The 19,158-nt window shown below is 40.8% G+C and overlaps 1 long non-coding RNA gene across 5 annotated transcripts in view; it reads right to left on the reverse strand.

Moving 5' to 3' along the window:
• LOC137162568 (uncharacterized) overlaps positions 1-19,158 on the reverse strand; it is a 136,820-nt gene that overhangs the window by 37,760 nt on the left and 79,902 nt on the right. For 4 of the 5 annotated variants that reach the window (XR_010922403.1, XR_010922404.1, XR_010922402.1 and 1 more), the window contains one exon: positions 13,683-13,956. This is a non-coding gene — a long non-coding RNA (uncharacterized lncRNA). The remainder of the gene's footprint in view (positions 1-13,682; positions 13,957-19,158) is intronic. The other variant, XR_010922405.1, reaches the window with a different exon arrangement.

A 19,158-nucleotide genomic window follows, 5' to 3' on the forward strand; every position in this document is an offset into this window, starting at 1 on the left:
GCTTCAAAACCATTTTATTTATGCAGAATCTGCAGCACCTGGCTCTCCTACTCTATTGAAAACAATTATTCTGGGCTTTTACAGACTTGTCGACTCATGCAAGTAGTTAAAAGTTTTACCCTAATTTTTGGTGGCTGCAAGATCCATCTCTAGGTATTTTCTAACAATGGTTCTCAAATTTATTTGATCCCACCCCCACTTCTTTGTGTCTGTAGTAGTTTACACAACACCCCGCTCCTGCCACATGAGTACATATACCGATAAAAAAATTAACATGCAACTCTCATTAACGATTAAAAACAGCAAAGCATTGATTCAAACTGAGCCAACGATCCACGGTAATAAGAGCAAAAGCAAAACTGCGATTGTGGTCAATGCTTTCAATTAAATGTGCACACCGCATCATAGCAAATACATTAACATACAGATGGTAACAACTTTGTATCATGCTATACAAGCTTAATGGAAATCTGTCAAAATGCACAGCATTATCTGAGGACCTGATATGTCTGGAGGAATCAGCTTTGCTAGTTATTCATTGCTGTGGGTAAAATGTGCGCAATAAGTTTTTTTTCTCCTAAAGCTTCTCAGGCCCCACCCCACTCCCAGAATACATTGCATGTCACCCCTCATGCAGACCCAACATCCAGTTTGAGAACCTCTGCTTTAAAATATATTTGTCTGACACTCCCTAATGGAGTGGATTATTTTAGCATGCAACATAACTTTTACATTTTAGTTCTAATTCTGATTTTCCCTGTGATGCAGTATCCCTACAATCCAACAGGTAAGAATGTTTACTTCTACAGTGCCGGGAAGTTCATCACATTAATGCTGTATGATGTATTGTCAGACCCTTTAAAGATTCATTTCATTTCATTTAAAATTAATTATTACTTCTCAATAGTGACCAACCCAACCTTAAACCTGAGTAAAAGGATGCTACAGCAAAGTGCACAGAAATCTGTATAGGCAAATTTGAATCTCTGCTCTCCAATGAATAGGGTTTATCTTAAACAAACAAACAAAAAAACCCAACAAGAATTGGCGTTTATAAATGTAGCAGTGTCGTTTTGCTACACAACAAAAAGAGATACCCACGCATATGCCAAAGTGTTAGTTCAGGGGAATCACCCATAATTACTAGTAATCAGAGCCGTCGAAAGATTGATACAAATAGCATGTACATTACTATGTGAATGGGTGAAGCTTTTGAATCAGTTTGCAGATTCTCAGTTCAAACTAAACCTGAACTCTGAGGCTTAAATTTCAAGGTTTTATGTACTTCGGTTTCTGGTGCCTAACTTTAAACACCTTACAGGGCCATGGATACTTGAAAATCAAGCTCTAAGTTGTCAGAAATTGGGCACTGAGGATACAAGGAGATAGTTCATTTTCCCTCCTACCCCCCATAATGGAAGAAATAGGGGCAAGCTTACTAAACATGCATCCTCATGCCCCAACTTTTCCTTCTGCCTTCTCTGGTTTGCCATTTCTTTAGAACTAACACGATAAAAGAGTACAGCTCACTCACCCTCATTATACAGCTATGCATTACCATTCTCTCTCTCTCTCTCTCTCTTTACTATTCTACAGCACAATATTGTCTCTTTGCCACTAGCCACAATAAACTCTTAACCTGGATAATACTTATGTAAAATAAAACCTCTCAAAGTACGTTTCCCAGAAATTTGATGTCAAAGATGGAGTGTGTTGAATCAATCATGAAAAGGTTCCCATGGCTTTCTCAATGTGTTTCCAGGCATTCAAATAGTCTGATCACTTATCTTCTGTGACAAAAATCCAAAAGATGAGCCAATTCCCTTATAAGCTCTTTGGGGCAGAGACTGTCTAAGTTCTGGATCTCTACAGTGCCTAGTAAATGGGGTCCTGGTCCATGAGTGCAGATCCTAGCGGTTACAGTAATACAAGTAGTGTCTTAGCAAGGGTTGGGCAAAAACCGAGGAAAGACTTCAGAATTTGGTCCCATATTTATAACCTGAACCTTTCCCATCTTTACAGTTTCCCAACCTGCCCTCTACAGGCCTCTAGCCCATACGCTGAATGCACTGAGGGCATATTTTTATTTCCTTTCATCATAACAGTAAACACCAGACTCTTGCATAATTCCATACAGCATTATATCCAGGAGATTTGGTTCTTCTGTTAACACAGGCAAGCAGCAACCCTTGCAAACAGGCTCAAAAATCTTAACGGACTTCAGTCAAGGCAGTTTGATCCTGTGATGTCCAAGACATTTAACAGACACTTTTTCTGTGCTCATGTTATTTCTTTGCAAAGTGATAATGCTTCTAATTAGTGCTGAGACCTCCTGAAATGTCTGATAGGATTTTAGCTGTTCCGAGTCGGGGGTGGAGATTGGAAGGATGTGGGGGTAGGCTTGGCCTGCGGATAGACTTTCTGGGTTACTGTTGGTGGGGGTCCCAGCCTGGATCCCAGCCTGGAGTCTGAGCCACTAGGCTCCGAGCAGTAATGAGGCAGGGAGCTGGAATGAAGAGAAGCCATTAGATAAGAGAGGGCAAGAGGGGAATGTTTTGCTGACAGAAAAGAAATATACTGGGGACTAACTTCTAGTGCCAGTGATATTTTAATCTCATTGGCAGAGAACAGCTCTTTCAGGCAGGCAGAATTAATTTAGTGTTTTCAGTGTTCTCCCTCCTGTGTATTTCCAGGCTGACTGTAAGCAGCTCACCCTCTCTGCTGTGTGCAGGCTATGCAGGACCTTTGTAGAATTCCTGTTACGTGACCAAATCACCAACAATTAACATAGAAAGGAAATCGGGGTCTGATTCGCCTCTCGCACTAATTTTATGGCCATGTAACTAGCAACTGCAGTGGAGTCACTCCAGGTTTACAATGGTGTAAGTGAGAAGAGAACCAAGCCCATAGACTCTGGAATACCTAATCTTAGTTACTGCTGACCGGTAATGAGAGCCAGTGAGGTTCGGATGGACCCGAATGAGAAGTGCTGTTTTTCCCAATTTATGACATGCACTGTTCACTTCGGCCCCGTCCTGCCCTTAAGCATGCAATTCAAATTCCCATTGCGAGCAGTGTGAGTTAGGCAGAATTTCCTCCTGGCTAAATTTAGTGCTGATTTATAGCGCATGAGGGTATAAATCAATGTAGTGTATGGCCCTAACAGTGTAGGTAGCAGAAGATATTATTCTAGTTTTGCTGCTTTGAGTACGATTACAAATATTATACTCTTGTGCAGGAAAGAAGAAGTTTGTCATTTCTTTCCATCTCTGAGCATCCAAAATTTGACTATTTCACATAACTAAGTGTTTAGGAAGATGACAGCAGTCATCCCTTGTAGAATTAGATACACTGTGCCACAATGACATGCATTGTAACAAGCATAACCACAGTAGCAGCATTTTTCTACACACCGGTATGTTAAAAATCTGTCTATTACAATCTCTTTGTTTGTCCAAGTTGTCCTAGTACAGTATTCCAGATGGTCTTATCCTTGATTTTTACCTCTACTGACTTGTCATACATTGGACCTATCATCACCATCAAATAGAAATATTATCTTATGAGAAGATTTTTTTCTGTCTGATACACGACGTTGGTGATTCTAGTACTTCATATCCTAAGCTTGCTAATGAAATAGCTCAAAATGTGAGAGATGGTCTTCCTCTGCTTAAAGTAGTACATTTCATATGAGACAGAAGGAAGAGTCTGGCTATGTTCTGGTTTAATTCTCAGAATGTTAGATGAAGGTAGGGGGAAACGGGATGTGAATTATTGCTCAGAGGGCAAAGAAAGTGTGCCTGACGACACCCTTTCACAATAAGTCAGCGTATTGCACACGTCCACTGAGGAGGTTCCACTATGAAGGGACTCTTGGTGTGGTTCAAAGCAATTACAAAGATATCTGTCAGGCAGGAAGAACAGTCTGAAAAGCAGAGCAGAGGGCTGCTCTCTCAGTTTATTTACGGTGCTGGACACATTTTTTGAACTGAAAAGGAGACTGTGGAGCTGGGAGACATCTCAGTCTTGAAAATCCTATCTGCCAGTCTTTGGGGGGAATAGAAGAGGCCTACAACTTATCATAGATGATATTTTGGGAATGTATTAAAAAGCCAAAATGCTCCCCACCCACATCACTTGTTTACCACCTTTCTTTGTTTAGAATCCAGAGGGTTTTTATTTTTCCTCTTAATTTGTGGGTTTAACGTACTCAGAATTGCTTTGCACTGCATATTCCTTTCCCTGCCATTCAAGAATATAAAAAGGATTCAGATAAAAAAATTACGATATTGGTCATTCTAAGAAAAAGACACCAAATGAGTGCACAAATAATATGGAAATTCAAATGGAAAAACACACACATGCGCACACACACACACCCCCACGCTTTCATAAAGTATGATGGAATCAATATAAACAAAGAAAAATTAAATTCACAACCCTGCATATATGCAACAAATATTGCATGTGCTGGGCCTGAGGATACGTGAGTGCATTTTGAAGGTGCATGATTGGCCCAAGAAAGTAAGCTGTAGCTCTTAATAAAGATTTACTGGCTTGCTGACAAAGTCTCCCGTTGGTTGCAGCATAAAGACTGGGCCACTTGTCATTGAATTCTGTAGTTATATGAGTTGCTCAAGAAAGCATCACTCAGCCTGATGGGGCCTAACCAACGTATGTGTTTGCCTAACTAACAGCTAATTGAGGTGGGGACTGGGAGGGACTCCTCAAGAAGGAGGACTCTCTTCCTGATCTTGATTAACTTCCCTCTTATTGTGGTTTACAGAAATATGTCAGCGTTCTCCATCAATCTGCCAGCAAGTCTTTTCTCTAACAGATTTCAGCATGCCACTTTGCCTTTCACTGTGGACAGGTGCTGCCACAATAGATATTGCTCCAACATGACATCAAGCAGCTTTACCTCCTTAGTCTGGCTGAGACCTCACAACTTAAAAAAAATAAAAAATCAGCAACTTCAAACATTTTGCTGTTGTTGCAGGCTCAGAAGTCAACATTTCTCAGATATCCCTGTTCTTTGTTTCTTGAAGTGAGGAGAATAGACAAAGGGAATACATGATGGTGTGGGCATCACTGACAAGTAATGCAGTCAACCCAAATATGGGCCAATAAACTCTATATACTAAACCTGTATTTTGTACATTTCTTACAAACAAGCTATTTTAGGAATGTTTTAAGGTGTGTTTAAAAATTACATTCGGACTATTTCTTGTATCATTCTACCTTTAAAGCCAGGTGTCTTCGTTATCATGAATCCAACTGTACAGGATTCATAGGGGAGAAAAAATAAGTTTTAAAACACCTTAAAAATTATTCCAAATAGCTTATCTGGGCATAAAGCTGAGAGACATTTTTAAGTCTGATATCTTCCATCATTGGGTGGGGGTGGCTCTGAGAGAATATTGTTTATCCCTTTGGGAAACTGGGAGTCTCCACTTCTCTGTGGTCTAAAGCTCTCATTTCTAACCTTGCTGGATGACAGCATATTGAACTTCAAAGTCATAACTAGAGCTGGTCAGAAAGTGGGATTTTTCCCTCTCTAGAAAACTCTGACTTGTCACTTAAACACACACACACACACACACACACACACACACACACACACACACCACCACCACCACCACCCACCCACCCTCCCCCCCCCCAAATAAATTTTTTCCATTTTTCATCCAGAATGTTTCCAATGAAAACTCAAATTTTTCCACAGGAGACAGGCACTTTTCATGGGGGAAAAAAAATCTTATTTTGTCAAAAAAACCCACAATTTTCCATCAAACAACAGTTTGATTGATAATTTTTAACCAGACCCAATCTTTACATATTTATGGAGAGAAAGGATGTTACTGGCTCAGCACTCAATCTTGCCCATTGTGGATCTGACTCAGGGGCAATTGAAGGGAAAGCCTAGACTGGGGGCTAAAAGGAAGACATTTTTCTGGTGGATTGGTTTTTTTTTTTTAAATGGCAACTGTTCAAGGCTGCTCAGCAGTCTGAATAAATCCCAGAGGAGATGGATTAGTGGTGATGCCACTACTTTGAAATATGACTTCCTAAGCAACAGGACAGCTGCTTGCAAGCAGAATTAAGTGAATGGTAGGGCTGGTCGAATAATGAAAAGTTATTATTTGTGAATAAATTATTGGTCAATTCAGGAAAAAGTGTGTTAAATTATTCACCAAATGCTACTTGAATATTTCTAGAGCTGGTCAAATATTTTTTGTTCACAAATGAATTATTCACAAGGAAATGTCAACATTCAATGGATAAATTACTTGTAACGAGTAATTCGATCAACTCTATTCAACAGTGTATTTATTGTCTGAGTATCCTCTGGCATCACAAATCAGCTAACCAACAATAAATTGTTGAATAAAAGTATGCCACTGACTCTTCCTTTTCTATTGCATCAAACATAAGCTGTTTGTATTCACTTGCAAGGCACGTCATACTCAATCCCCACGTTTCCTATCTCCTTCCCTTCACGATCAAGCTGTTGATGCTACTGTTGCAACACAAATAATTAGCAACACTACAATAAGCCCATTTATGAAGAGCATTCCAGCAAAGATTTTAAATGGCTGAAGTTATTTGCAGGTTTTTCAAGTGGTGTTTTACCCACAACAGAAAGGGGCTGACGTTTTGGAATCACTCTTTCAGCTTGCACTCTTTCGGGGACTGCAAATTCTATAGTCTCAAAATCCAAATGCTTCTCTCTTTCTCTGGAACATAGTTGAGTTGAAATTAAATCTGCCCTGGAGCTCCAAAGTACACATTTCATGGAAAATTTCCTGGGAGATCAGTAGAAGCCATATAGATGTGACAGCAACATCTTGGTACTGGCTATATTTAATAAATACTAGATGCTGGCAATTTAAAGTTCACTTTCTTTATTATCACTTTCCATACTGTATGGCTTGATTCTTTCACATGTTGATCAAATTAAGGCGTTTATTCTATATGGGTTCTTATATCGCTATCATCGCAATATGTGAGCACCTTCAGGAGTGCATTAAGTTATGTGACTAATATCGGTCATGTGTGGTTTGTTCTCTCTCTCTTCCTCTTCTCAAGGGGACCATTATACATGTGTACAATCTGTCTGCTGCACCGTGGGATCAATATGCAGCACACCTCTAGTCATATAGTGAAAGAGATGAATAAACACGTAACACATAGAAACTACATGGCAGTTTGCAAAGCAGCAATTTGTGGGATTTACACATTAGTGGGATGTGTATTCTCTGGACTTTTATAAGTGGTTTGAAGGATTGTACCCACTCAATCTATATTGTGTTTTCTTTGTAACTCCATTTATGTATTTATTCTTAAATGTATTATTCCTTTTATGTATGAAACCAAAAAGATCATGAGAGAGACTTGGTACCTCTATCTTTTTACCCCTTTGGTGATCAGAGTCAAGAAACAGAAGTATGGTTTCTTATACAGATGGAAGGAGCAAAGACTTGAAATCATTATGTACCGGCCCATGCATGCTGCTCTTATTTTTTTTTTCTTAAAGAAGATAGGATGGGTTAATTTCCCAGTTCTACACAATTTATCTGTGCTGAGTTGGAAGAGTGTTGAGTGGGAAAGGGTTTCATTGTCCACTAGGGCCTTATGGCTCTTCAACACCCACCACTTCTGCCTCATGTCAAAGAAAAGCAAATAGGTTTATTAAATAGCTGTCAGGCCGAATGAGGCTGTACAGAGAACAAACAGAAGGGAAATTGGATTAGAGGCAGAGTACATGCCACACTAAACAAGGGTATAGATTTACAGCTTTTACTGTACAATCGGACAAAGAACTTTCAAGGTGGAAGCAAGAGTTTTGGGGAGGGGAGAGCACACTGAGTAGTGTATCACTTGTAGGATTAAAGGTCATAGTCATCACTAGTCACAGGGTATGAAAAGGAAGCTACACCAGACTCTCTTCAAAGTTCCTAGAAAAATGAATTTGGCAGCCTTGCTTAGTTTCCTAGTAGACCACTCTCTGCATGTCATCTTTTCACTTTGCAAGTGGGAAGGTAATATGCTAACAAGGAAATCACCATTTGAGAAAAATTAGGTTTTAAAAAAAAAAAAAAGAAAGAAAGAAACAATCCCATTTTTGGTCCTAACATGGCAACACTGAACATGGCAACACTTGGCATGTCCCTAGGGTTTTTCCCCAGAAAAACTTATATCCCTGCCTCCAGTCAGTCACTGACATCATAAACACAGTGTCATTGGAATCAAATGGATAAACATAAATGTCCAAATCCTTCTTTTATGCCACAGGCATTCAAAATTCATTGAGATTGCGTGTATGTAACACAGCACAATTTATCCTACATGAAGGCAATGATGGGGTGTCATGCACTTTGGAGTAAATTGCGGGGAGTCTTCCCCTAACAGCATAGCCTGCTTAAAAGCCAGGCAGAATTTCATTGAATGTGATAATCTCTGCGCCCTTCCTCCTCCCCTGAGAATGCACGGAACCCTTAACTTGGCATCCCGTGTGCACTGGCCGGCAGTTAGCTGGTCATGCAGGGGAAGTAAACTACACCCCACAAAGGACTGTAGCAGGAGACATGCAGCGGAGGGGCCGGAGGAGGCGCAATGCCCCCTAAAGCTCACCCTGGGGCACGGTGGCTTCACACTGATCTTACTGAGTCATGCCTAAATGATCAAATCTAGCCCAGACTAGACAACTGAGCATAGAAGAATTAACAGCAGAGCCACAAAGCACTAGTTTACAGCTCCCAAACAGGCTCTGACAGGTTCAACTTTTTTAAAAAAATCCTCACAGACACCCCAACCCAATTCTCTCTGCTCAGTGGAAAGTGCTGATGTATTTTCAATCATTTTCAGCTGGAAGAAAAAGTTGTATTTACCAAAAGGGACTGCACTTGTTCGTAGGGTCAGATGGATCATTGAGCAATATACTAGAGCATGGTTAGAGAGGTGACTTGGCTGGAAAGCTGAAGACTTCTATGAGTTGCTGATCTTGTGTAATAACTGAAAATGACTACACCCTATGTAGCAGCCTAAACTTTTCTTCCACTGATCAAAAAGTCATGCGGCATCACCCAGACCATCATTACAAAACATTACTTTGAAATGAGGCATGGAGGTCTTATTTCTTTACCTGTCTCTCTCTCTTTGGTTCTTCTCCTGGCTTTCTTCTCACATCTAGCTCTCTCTCACTCTTCTCTAGACCTTTGATGTCTGTCTTGCTGAGGCCAGGAGCAGATTAAGAAAACCTGGGTCCCTAGGCACATCCCCACGTTGGGTTCTGTGACCCAGCCCCTGCTTGGGGTGTTACTTTTAGCAGCTCTCACACGAGAGCCATCCAGTGGGTAGGGGGAGTGCTCATTGCCTGTCATCTTTGGGCAAGCTGAACCAATTCTCCCTGGCTTTAGGCAAGTTGCATTCATGCCAGAGAATAAGTGACTGAGACCTGACCAGTCCAAGAAGTGGATTGGGTGGAAGACAGCTGCTGCCACGCCATGATTGAGTGATAGCCACAAGGCCCCTCCCCTCCCCCACACTCTCACAGAGTCCTCTGCTGAGCAGGTGGCAGTAGCGAGCCCCAAAGCAGCAGGTTTTCAGCTTTAGTGTCTCCCTGAGAGAAATGGGGTAGTTCACACCTCCAGGAGTTATTGATTCAGGCTGCTGCAGACTCGGGCAGATTTCACTTCATTGGTTACACTCACATCAGGTTTTCCAGCTTTTCTTTGCAACAGGGAGGACTAGAAACTTTTTTTTAAATGAAAGGTGAGATTTTGATGTCACCACAGGACTCCAGGACTGAGAGCTTAGGCTTGAGCTGAGGGTGCCTATGCCCAGTGATTAGGATACATTGAAACAGGAGAGAAAGCTCTCACTGCATCAAACAAGGAGTGGAGTGAGATTTGGGGGGGAGCTACTGACCCAAATCCAGATGCACTTTCTCTCTGCTTTTAGCAGAGGAGGAGTGGCGGTTGTGCTGCCCCTTGATCCCTCCTTCATTTAACCTCTGGTCATGTTCTAGTTCAGCCCAGCCTGAAGTTATTTTTTGCTCACATTCCACCCTTTCTGTTCCTCATCCAGGGCTTGCAGCCAGACCCAGTGCTAATGGGGGTGGGGAGGCCTGGGAGCAGGGTCAAAGGAGACATTTGCTCCCCACACAATCGTCAAGGGACCCCAAATTATTTTCAGAAGGGCCAAAATACGTACAAAGTTATCCACTGTGAAGTTGTGGAACAACAACAGATTAAAAGAGTGTGTCTTCATCCTTTATGTAAATGATAAATCACAGCAAAAATACTGACACATCAGCCACATTTTATTCATCATTTTTAAACACTTAAAATCCAAGATTTTCCTGAGGATCCAACCAGCCCCCCTGGACTACCTGGAAGGTTGTTTGTTTTTAAAACAGTGACATTCAGGGCACCCAAAATACCTCCCCCCATAATGGGAGCCTATAAGCAGCCCTGCTTAAAGTTCTCTCAAAGAAGCACCATCTCTTTCTTTGCCTGATGATGGAGTTGCATGACTTCATAACAAAATGGTAGAACTAGGGCAGCTTCTATAAATATACGTATAATGCTATTGCTTCATTTGATGAGGCCAACAAAGTGTGTTTGAAATACTAGATGGCAGGTTCAGAAAGGATGCTGATGGGAAATGGACTGCATTTGCTTGTCAGGCAGCACTGTATGATTGCATCAGTCTTCTTAGAGGTTTGTGCTAACTCAGCACAGCCTGATGTGACGCATCCCAACTAGGAGATGCAGGACTGCCAGGACCAAGAGTTAAAATTCACAGAGCTTAAGCCCAGCAAGGATCATTATGATCATCTACATCCGACATCATGGAGGCCAAAAGCATTAGAAGACATACCACAGGAAACCCATGAGATTTATTTCTAAGATGAAAGGTTTCACAAAGCATCACTGCATCTGCGTGGTGTCCCACGTGTACATTCCTTCACAGTTAGCGGGAGCAACGTAACCTGACAAAGTAGGGAATTTACAGGAGGCTATCCCAGGAGGCAGTGCTACACTCCCTTTTTGCCAATCACAAAGCCATGTCTGCACCCCGCCCCTTATTGGTACCACACACTTCCTCAGATTCAGCTCAGAACATTTTTGGTGGGTGTGGGGGTCCAGTCTGTGACCTGAGGTAACACAACCCATTTTAAAAACATTCCTCCTCCACCAGTTACTAGTTTAACTTCATCCCTCATCTTTCCACAACACCTTGCTAGTTAAAATGCTGCATCCCCAAAAATACCACTCTCCAAGCACATGGATTCATGCTGTAACAGCAGCACACACATTAAGCAACTTGCTATTTTTGTGAAATTGCCACCTCACAACTGTCATTACACATTCCAAGCAGAGCACTAATGCAAGTTAATTCAATGCTCAGGCATGCATTGACCTGTATATTTGTATGATCTTAGTTTACAAAAGTGCTTTACTGAGTTACTGCAATCCACATTTTCATTATTTGCAGTTGAATGATATCAGAATCTTCACTAGTTTACTAACATCTGTAGTTTGCAAGCATATGGCAAGCATATGGAGGAGTCATACATAGTGCATGTTCCCTAGCAAACTGACTGGTTTAGCTTTACATTTTGATTTGTACCTCATGTATGAGGAACCGCATTCCCGTTGACGCAGCTCTATACCACTTGAGGGGGTGGTTTTAGCGCTTCGACTTCCAGATCTATTGAGCAGATCTTCACTGACCGCTCAATCGATCCAGATAGGTCGATCTGATGGCGGCAGCAAAGGGCAGGGGGCTGTTTAACTCCTGTGTAGACTTTGGAGCTCAGGCTGTAACCTGAGCTCTGGGACCCTTCTGCTTCCCAGGGTCTTACAGCCTGGCCTGTAGCTTGAGCATCTACACTGCAATTAAACAGCCCCTTATCCCATGCCCTACTCTGCCAGAAAAGGCCAGCCGCAGGTTTTTAATTGCAGAGTAGACATCCCCTTAGTCTCCCCGTCAAGTCATCTAATCTATGCTTCTGAGAGCTGGTTTTTCAGAAATTCTTAGAGCGCAAACTCCCAAATTCTAATCCTAGTTCTGGTTATGACTCACTTTCTGGCCTTGGGGAAATTGCTTAACTTCTCACCTTGAGTTTTCATACTTCATAACTACATTACACAGGTGTTGTAAGGGTTAATTAACATTTGTAAGGAGCTTTAATGATGAAAGGTACAATATACACATTATAAACATTTTTGTCTATTCTTCCATGTATTTCCCTCACACTTTTAAAGTCTTTTTACCCAAATATTACTTTTGAACCTCTCCTGTAAGTCATGGTACTTTATAAAATTTTGTAACTACATGGGTCCCGACTTCTGTTGTTCCATGGTATATATTTTCCGATACCTTGCTAGTCTGTTAAAAACATTAAATATGTTGCATAACAGTATAACAAAACACCAGCTAATCCCATTTCAATTTTCCTGATATATAACATCTGAAATATAATCCTTGGCTTTCCTTTTCTCCGGAGAAATCTTTAAATCCAGCAACTCAGCAAATTAAATACCTTGATAAGTACAGAGATACAGCTAAAGGGAAAATAGGTCAAGGCAATCCATCTTTATGAAGTCAGAGGTGCTTGGGCACGATGGTGATGGGAGCTAGACAGATGGACAAACAGACAGACGAGAGACAACGCCATATGTCTGTACCGTTTGTCTCCTGCAACCATCAGAATCCTGTGTTTCACATTTTGGATGCAATTAAAATTCCTGGTAACAAAAGGTCTCATCCTGCACCACCACTGTAAAGGAGACTTTTGTCATGGACTTCAAGGAGAGTGGGATCAAGTCTTTAATTCCTCCTTGCTAGGGTGGAAACAGTGACCTTTAGGACCATTGGCAGGTCCCATTTTTCATCCAATAGGTTAGTTTTGGAACCAGCGCACCTATGGAACTACTTTATTGTGGACACAACCAAAGTAATGAGAACCTAGGCTGAGCTAGAGATATCAACCATATCAAAGGAAATGGGATTGGTCATTTTAACTACTTTAACCTCTTCTTTGTCATATCCGACATGATATTTATGGCGAGAGCATCTACGCTAAAGCAAAATAAAGGCAGTGATAGAACACCACTGTCTAGTACAAACTTTAGTTTAAAGTAGACCATTTTATTCTCACCTGTGCTCTCACAGCCTGATGTAGGATGTTCATCCAGGATATCATTTCTACTATAAAATCAAGCTGATTGATAAATTCTGCTGTGTGTGTTACCTGTTACATTCTTCTGCAGATTTCCATGGATTGTTGGCTGCATTTAATGTTTTTGCTAATCTTTGGCTTAAAATAAACATTTGCAAATGATCTTTCTTGTATCTTACAGGAACATCTGATATTAAGCTATAAAATCAGGGGGAACTAGAATAGAAACCAAAAGAAAAGTCCCAGCACCAATGCTGTCAATAGCGGAGAAAGATTTGTCATGATGGCCTGCCAGTTGCCATTACCCAGTTTAGAAGTGTCAAATGGCAGTAATTCACTGGGCAGTGCAGGTGGCAATTTGACACTTCTATGGTTAAACCCTACCTCCTCTAGCCACACGTGTAACCATACTCACTCCCGTGGGATTACTCCCAGAAGTAAAGCAAGCAAGATTTGGCCTTTATGAAAACATTTATGCTTCCTATCTTACATTTCCTGATCTGAGCCTGGTGTACTCTCTAGATCACCCAACCAGAATGATGATGCGGGTGAACGTGTGAGAGAGGAAGATCTGCTTGCTGTCATTCTGTGTGGATAATCTGCCTTCCGAGTGACAGGCACCTTTCATCAGCAGAGACATCGGCCAGGCTGAAGTGTTGATCTCTGGGGCTGACTGAGGCTTGTCTGGCTCTCTGAATGGTCCCATACTTTAGCTCATCAGTGAGACGAAGAAATTAGCCACTTGTGCTTTGTGCAGGTTCCTCCTGGATTTAACGGAGGAGAGTAGGTGTTATTAAAAATAAGTTTAAAATAATTTTCAAATCTCAGAGGAGAGAGCTAATAATGTGCCGGTTACCTGGTATTCTGTTCTATGTGTTATTTTATGCTATAATGGCAATTAAGTCCAGACTTACAATATTTTATTGATAAAAAAAAAAAAATCATATTTATTTTGTATTGCCTAGTATGTTATAAACACAAACAATACCTTTCATTCTCCCCATCACTTCAGAAGAAGACTAGTTTATGGTTCCACCAGAGAGTAACTGAAAGTTCCATTGATATATTGCAGAAGTTCAAAGTGGAAGGTTGTTTTTGAGCGTATCTTTGCAATGATTCAATTACTCTGGTTTAGGATGCTGTGGCTATATTTATTGTTATGGTCATATTACATGCTGATAGATCTTACTTTCTAATTTCACTAACATAAAGCCATAGTACCTCACTCATGAATTATCTGAACTGTTTTAGCTCTTTCAATAATAAAACATAAATCAGACAGAAAATGGGCCAGCAGTATGCCTGTAAAATATTGCACAAATGCTAGAGATTGTCAAACACTCATCAGATCAAAAGTTTTATGCATCTATAGGCCTTTCTGTTTGTTTGAAAATGATGACTTTTTTGAATTGCAGTAGCACTTAGGAACACCAGTCATGGAGCAGGACCCCACTGTGCATACAGAAAAAAGAAAAGAAAAAAAAAAAAAAAGATGGTTCTTCTCCCAAAAAGTTTATGTAAACTAGGTATCTGTAAATATTTATATATTTTCCTCTCTCTCGTATATGGGAGAAAAAGATTTTCAAAAGCGGTCAGTGTTGGTCTAATTCCCATTGACTTTAATGGGGGCAAATTTAAGCCAGCGCTTATTTCAAGGGGAGTAGATTTAGATCAACAATGAGCACTCTTGAAAATTGCACCTCTAATGCATGCACTCACATGGAGTTAGAGAGCACTACCTTAAAAAAATCACAATAAATAATACAATGATACAAACACACAAGGCAATAAATTATATAGGATGCACCAAACTCATAATGATAAACATGACATTAAGCAGAAAATGAATTTAATTGAAATCACAGTAGTGCCTCCCTAGGAAGGAGAAAAAAAGCTGCAAAACTGATAGTATTAGAGTAACAAAACCAAGTTACGTGTAAAAGCCACCAGAGCTTACTCTTTGTATATGGAGTATAATCAACAGAGGATTAAGTGTACCATTAAGTTGCTTCTGGGCTTTCATTGACCAGAGGTTTTGCCGTGAGCAAATTTTCTGAACACTGAAGACAAAAGAGGAGGAGAGAGAGGTTGGCAGATAAGAATGTTGAACAAAATATGGAGAGCAGATAGGATCAACTAACATATAATACAATTGTACAGTCGTTGTGTTTAGTGTGCAGGTGGTACTGGTGGCCTGTGATATACAGGAGGTCAGCCTGGAATATCTGGTGGTCCTTTCTGGCCTTAAACTCTATGATACAAGCAACCCTTTGGGTTATGGTTGCATAAGAGGCACTGTTGATGTGCGTCAGAACAAGCTATACCCATATACCCAGCATCTGCTGAAAGTATCAAAGTCTGCCACAGATGGCTCATCAGGCTGACACAGTTTAAGGCATGTCAGGCTATGTCTACACTGATGACGGCGAATTTCGCTGCTGTCAGATTGATTTTCCTGGTTCGACTGAGCGCAGTGAAGACACGCTCAATCGATTCTGAAGTCGGTTTAATAAAACCAGCTCCAAAAAGACCATAGAGCTGCATCGACAGGTACGCATTTCCCGTCAGCACATCATAATGGAGATGGTGTGCAGAAGAGGATTTAGTAAGTCAAAGTGAGTTACACAGGCTACTCCACGTAACTCCTGTTGACTAATTTGCCGGTCAGTATAGACCAGGCCTCAGTTTCCATAGCCAATGGTACACACGGGAGTGATGTGTCCAGCATTTTATCTCACTGCCTTGGACTTCCCTAACCCAATGGAGCAGGTGCCATTTTGCAACTGGATGAGCTGGAGGCAGCCTTTCAGTCTGAGATCAAGTGAGACTCAAACCCCAAACCTCCAGAATTGTAGTCAAGTGCCTTAACCACCCAGCAAACATGCCTCCTGCTGAAAATATGGTGATGAGTAAAAAAAGAAAAGTGAGGGAAAGATTCAGGACTGAGGGGTTTATAATATCCCTGAATAAGTAAAGTGGGAGTATGATAAGAGAATATACTTTTAGGGACCAAAAGTATATACAGTATAGACTCTATATAGTATCAGAAAAATGTAACCTAGTTAAAAGCATGGATCTGTTCAAGAAATACATTTTTCCTGTACTAAACTAAATAATAGAATGTTTCATATGCAATATCAGAGCCTATAAAAAAAAGGGGGAGGGGAGGAAGAGACTGTATCTGTTATAATATTCTGTATCTGCTTAGGGATCAGCTTTGATTTACCAAATTATCTAACCATTTAATAGTGTAGAACATATACTGCATTTTTGACACTATTGATAAAGAAACTTGAAATATGGATGCTATAAATACATTGAATTTAGTAACTAGTAGTAGAAAGGTAGAAGTTGATAGCTGAAATTAACTATAAGCCTTGAGTCAGCCAATGATATTTATAACAGTGTATCTTTAAAGGCAACCATAATGTAGCCTGAGACCCTTTGCTCCAGCATTACTAGAAATTCGCCTAGTGCATTGGTGGCTAGAATGTGTAACAAACTGCTGAAGTTCTGCTAATAAAGAACATTAAAGCCAGTACGCGTGTGTGTGCGTGACATTTGCTTTCACGAGATGGTACAATATCCTTTCTGCAAATATGCTCTTGAAAATGTGTTCATCATGTTATCCCCGATAGTGGTAATAAAAGTTATAGAACAATGCATTTTTGATCTATCACCTAGAGAGACAGTCTACAGCCAATGAGGGGAAATATGCAATTGGCCTCTCTCATCATAATAGATGTAAATTCTTCGAGATTGAGGGGAGGGCCAGATGCTCAGCTGGAGTAAACCATCACTGCTGCAAGTCAGAGAAAGTGCTCCAGTTTACACCAGCTGGAGTTTTGACCCTTTGTTTCTGAGGAAACAAGCAGATTTATCTTGCGTGCCAAGTTAGATACAAACAGATAGACTGGGCCAAGTTCTGTTCTCAGCTACACCAGCGTAACGCCATTGACTTCTGCAGCAATTTCAGTGGGATTACAGGGGTGTAAAGGAGATCACAATATGGCCCATTATTCTCATCTTTAGTTTTATCTGAATGTAAAAATAACTGGAAAAACCAGCCTGCCAGCAGTCGAGCCAAAGTTTTGTGTTTAGAGCAAATTGGTGAGACCAGGCTGAGAAGTTTAAATCCATAACCTCCAAGTTCTCATACTGTGGTCCATGGACCACTTTTGGCTGATGGTAAACCCCTGGAGGTCCAAGGACAGCTGGCTGGCCACGTAGTGCTGGCTCCTCCTCATTTCCAGCAACTAAATCGGATTCAGACATCTAAACAAACATAAATATTCTCCACTGTAGGCAATTGCTATCTACCTATCATTATTATGATGGGGATAATCCATGGGATTGCGAGAGGGTTGGCGTATGGTCCCAAGGAAAATTTTTGTATTAAAGTATAGGCCACATTACAAACACGTTTGAAAATCTCACCCATAAACCTAATGGTAGAGAAAGTTAGACTCACTCAACACTTTATGAAAATATGACTCAAGACACAGTCTTATTTAATTGTAGGTGTTTTGTTCATATTCATGTTATACAGGTAAACAACACAAATCATTGTCATCTCACCAGTCAACAATATGAGCTTCCAAAGTTCATCCACAAAACACAATTCTCCTTTATTTTAGGACTCCTCCCATTAGGCCATGGCCTGTTGTTTAATGCAAAGATGAGTTGACGATACAAAGGTCAGAGGTAGACCCAGTTTTTCACCTTCCATGTTCGTAGGTGTTTGGATCCAATTTGATTTGAGTGACATTCCTTATAGAAAGGATTTTAACTTTAATTCTCAGGTGATAGTCAAAAACTCTGAAGAGTACCACACTGAACACAGTGCATCATTAACCTGTGACTGCAGAAGAGCAAGACTTGTAGTTGACTGTGAAAGCCTGAACTAGAGGCCAATGAGCTGAGATAAGATAGGCGATCAGCCCTGACTCTGCCACTACAGACTTCTGGCCTACTTATAAGAGAAGACATGTCATCATTTCCTTGACAGTCCCCAGGATTTCAACAAGGTGTCGCTGCAGAAGAAAGGGGAAAAATGAAACCAAGTCTCTTTTAGGAAGAATGAAGGTCCTTAGGAGACAGGAAGGTGCCAAATTATTTTGGACATAGATTTGGCACCAGCTCTCACTGGTCTTAAGTGCTGCAGGTGTGCATAGCTGCATGTCAGAAAGTTGAGTTCTAAGAGGGGGCATGGCCAGCAAAGTATCCAAGAAATGCAAATTCTGCTGTTCCAAAACTCCCATAAGTGAGGTCCACTACAGGTGAAGAAGAGAAGACATCCCTGAAGGGAAAGGAGTGAGGAGGTCAGATCCCTTTGTTTGGATTAATAGTTATAAGCATGCTGTCCTCTATAAGGATTTCCTAATCTTTTCAGCTACTTCTCATGTTCAGAGCTACCTACTGGTCATTTTACTCCAGCAAGCAGGTTTTCATAGAAATTACAAGTGGAAAAGACCTACAGTATTAATCCATCCTCTGCCAGTGCACAGTTGCTCCCAATGAAACATCCAGTCTAATATCTAAATATTGATATGATGGGGCTTCTTACATGATTGATCTACAGAGCTAGACTTTGAGGCATACTTCTTGACTAAAGTGCTTATTATTGTAACATCCCTAATTCAACAGGTCTTTAATGGCACAGAACTCTGGAGCATAAAGCTCCAAAGTGCAGGCTTCTAGCAACTCAATTTGCTGGGAGCAGAGGTAGACCCTTACCCTCTGTGTGGACTAGGAGTTAGTTGGGGACATGACACCATATTCCATCATGTTACACCAAGAAATAGCCTAATATCAAGGAAAGACCCGATTAATATTATTTTAGTGCCAACAATTAGTTCAGCCCAACTTTGTACAAATTAAGGCTCTAGTTAGACTATAGATTCATAGGAGGGTGCAAATATACATTAGGGCCTATGGGAGATATTTATACTAGATAGATAATCCTA

The sequence above is a fragment of the Emydura macquarii genome, unplaced genomic scaffold (assembly GCF_026122565.2).
Source record: "Emydura macquarii macquarii isolate MOO-44397 ecotype Brisbane River unplaced genomic scaffold, CSIRO-AGI_Emac_v2 contig_2432, whole genome shotgun sequence".
Classification (NCBI taxonomy): Eukaryota; Metazoa; Chordata; order Testudines; family Chelidae; genus Emydura; species Emydura macquarii.